The sequence below is a fragment of the Myotis brandtii genome, unplaced genomic scaffold (genome assembly GCF_000412655.1).
Source record: "Myotis brandtii unplaced genomic scaffold, ASM41265v1 scaffold924, whole genome shotgun sequence".
Lineage (NCBI taxonomy): Eukaryota > Metazoa > Chordata > Mammalia > Chiroptera > Vespertilionidae > Myotis > Myotis brandtii.
The window spans coordinates 157,492-161,278 of NW_005371808.1; positions in this window are offsets into that span (position 1 = coordinate 157,492).

The following is a 3,787-nucleotide window of genomic DNA, read 5'->3' on the forward strand; positions in this document are numbered from 1 at the left end:
TATTTTTTTTACAGAGAGGAAGGGAGAGGGATAGAGAGTTAGAAACATCAATGAGAGAGAAACATGGATCAGCTGCCTCCTGCACACACCCAACTGGGGATTTGCCCACGATCAAGGTACATGCCCTTGACTGGAATCAAACCTGGGACCCTTCAGTCCGCAGGCCGATGCTCTATCCACTGAGCGAAACCGGTTAGGGCTAGGTTCCACCTTTTGAAGTGAGGAGTAGTTAATAACTCAAGAACCTATTTAAAACCACCATATACTTGGAAGGAGATTAGAAGGGAAAATGGTCCAGGGTGGTTTCATAATAGAAATGGAGGGTTGGTCTGCCAAAGATCTGAGAAGATCTCTGAAGAAGGTTCTCAGTGCTCTTCCACACCCTCCTCTTCTCCCAGACACCAAGGGCCCTGGGACACCCTGGTAGTGGGGCCCTGCAGGGACCCATCCTAGTTGGCAATCCCCGTGCCTTCTTAATCTCCCCAACTCATTATTATACCTACCCCAGTGCCCTCTATGTTGCTTGGCTCCTTATTCTTGAGAAACAGTTCATCTAATTTGACTGGAGTATTCATGGTTTATAATGGACCCACAAATCCCTACGGCAAGTTACCAGAGGCTTAATAGATCTAAAGAAATTAATCTCTACAATCTCTTTCATGTGGGAGAAAGACTGCTTCAGTGACTCTAGTAAGGCACTCCTGACTCCCCAACAATATCTTAAAACAACAGAACACCTGCTCAGCATTGTATGCTTGAATTATCCCAGCAAAGCTGAAGACCTGTTTATGATTTGCAGCTGACAAGAAACCTGCACCAGGAGAGAGAGACGGAGTGGCAGAGGTTAGACGTGAAATGTGGGGTTGCTCCCCAGCAAGGGGCTCTGCACTGAACGCGGTCTGCTAGGCAGGATCCCTGAAGCCATCATCCCACCACTATCCCCTCAGCAAAACAGGGAGCTCATGTCAGGAGCCCAGGGCAATAGGGACTTGGTAGGAGGTTATTTTATTTTCAATGGTTTGGGGAGAAGGATGTGGACACAGAGCAATTACAAGGCACTATTGGGCTGCCGCTGGTTCTCCAGAAGATGAGTGAGTATATATTGAGGCAGCAATTCTCAAACTGTTGGTCAGGAACTCTTTATACTCTTAAAAAGTATCAAAGACCCCAAATAATCTTTGCTTGTGTGTTATTTAACATCTATTTACTGTAACAATTAACTTCACTTAATATTTACCATATTAGAAATTAAAACAGGAAAAATGTATTATTTTTAAATGAGTTAAATACTTTAAAGTCATTGATACCTATTACATGTTAACATAACGTTAAAATAACTATTTTCAAAAATATAGAAAGGTGGCATTGTGGTGTATTTTTGCAAATCTCTTTAATGTCAGGCCTAGTAGAAGCGGCTGGATTGTCATACCTGCTTTTGCATTCAATCTGTTGTGAAATCACGATCAGATAACCTGTGGGAAAAAAACCCTGAACAGCCATGGGAGCACGAGAAGGCAGATAAATCTTAGTATTATTATGAAAATAGTTGACCTCAGAAACAAATCCTTTGAGAACTACTAAATTAAAGAGGTCTTACAAACTCTCCTCTTAATTTTGCTGATGGCAGACTATAAACAAGAGAGTGCTAAAATCAGCACTTCATGGCTCTGGGAGTATGGCTGACATGTGCCGACATGTAAGGCCACCGGGGCTAATCGCAGTGTGCGAGGGGAGCCACAGGGATGACTGAAAGGAAGAGCTGTCCAGAGGAATGGAAAAGCCTGGATGACACATTAGAGCACAAGGGGAATTTAGTTCCTGTTACTAATATCTGCTTCCCAGGAACTCCTTGTGGGAAGGCTAAGGTTCACTTCCTTTTGAAATTAGATGTAGCCATGCAACTTGCTCTGAGCAGAGTGATGTGTGACGTTTTCAGGAAGAAGCTCCAGGAGCCACTTTTGCTCTTTGCTGTAGTCTTTCCCTCTTGGTAATTGTCAATGTTCCATGTGGCTATTGGCTGCCCCATCAGCCCACACCCTAGGACAGTGATGGCGAACCTATGACACCCGTGTCAGAGGTGACACGTGAACTCACTTTTTGGGTTGATTTTTCTTTGCTAAATGGCATTTAAATATATCAAATAAATATCAAAAATATAAATCTTTATTTTACTATGGTTGCAAAGATCAAAAAATTTCTATATGTGACACGGCACCAGAGTTAAGTTAGGGTTTTTCAAAATGCTGACACACCGAGCTCTAAAGGTTCGCCATCACTGGTCTAGGGTGAGGACAACACTGATGGGGAACCATCCCTAGCTAATCCTTGCTGGACATAAAATACAAATGAAAAACAGCATGTGTGGTTTTCAGCCATTGAGATGTTGGGGTTGTTTGTTATAACAGCACAATCTGTCTCCTCCTGACTGACACAGCCACCTGACTAGAAAGGCAAGTAAAGGATACAAAATGTACCATGTAATGCACACCTATTGGGAGCTTACTGTGCATCAAACACAATGCTAGGTGCTATGATTACAAATGGTTTAGATTTGGCACCACCCTCAAAGGGCTTATCAATAAATAAATAATAAACAAACAAGCAAACAAACAAACTGTCTCTCTGTTGCAATTGCCACTATTTTAACAAAGGTGAAGCTAGGGGATTATGGGAGGGAGAAGTCCTTGAGTCTTGCATCTGTCATGGAACCGGCAAGGATCAGACAGCATACTTACCTGGGATTTTTGAAGGGATTTTTTTCTTTTTTTTTTTTTAACTGAAGAGGCCATTTTTGAGATGTGGGCAGGGTTCAAGTGGCCAACAGGGATATGGAGGCATTCATGGCAATCAACAGGGGAAAGACAACCCCACCGCAGCCCGAAGGACAGGGTTAGGCATGGTGTTACTGTGCCTGGCAAGATCTGGACTCATTGCAGAGGAGCTGTGTGACGCCAGCTGTAGTTCTAGAAGGGCACAGTCATTGCCACAGTCACATCAAAACAGGCAGGGAACAGGAGAAAGCAGTACTCTCAATTCTCTCTCCTTCTGCTCTCTGATCTCCTGTCTGTGCCTCCTACTGGCCAGATCCATTTGGACACAAGAGACAGGGGGCTGGTTATTCAGGTGGTCTCTAAATTCAAGGACAAATATCCTTATAAGAAGGAGGCAGAAGGAGAATTAAGACAGAAGAGAAGCAGGCCATGGGATAGATGCAGTGAGAGAAAAGATGCTGCGCTGCTGGCTTTGAAGACAAAGAAGAGGACCTTGAGCCAAGGAATGCAGCTCTGGATGCTGGAAAAGGCAAAGAAGACAGCTTCTCCCCAGAGCCTCCGGAGGGAGCACACCCGCCAACCTCATGATTTTAGCCCCGTACAACTCATTTTAAACTCTGGTCTAGAACTGTAGGAGAATAATTTTGTTTTAAGCCACCAATCTGTGGCAACTTGTTACAGCAGTAATATGAAACGTCAATAGCTCAGGACAGAATGTCTACTTCCTCTAAATTCTAAGGACTTGATACTGGATCAAGTTCATTATGTCATGTGACTTCTCACTTGCAAAAATATGGCTTTTGTTCTCCTCACCCCCACACCCAGTTCTCCTGACAAATCCAGACATCAAATTCAGCAGTGGACAGAGCTTTGAACAGTCCTCAGTGGTCCTCAGGCCCTTTGTAAACAGATTTCTGTCAGGCCTGTCCCCACCAGTTTCAAACATATCCAGACACACCCTCACCCCCTGTAATGTACTGTCTATATTTTGAATAACATCATAAGAAATCTTGAGT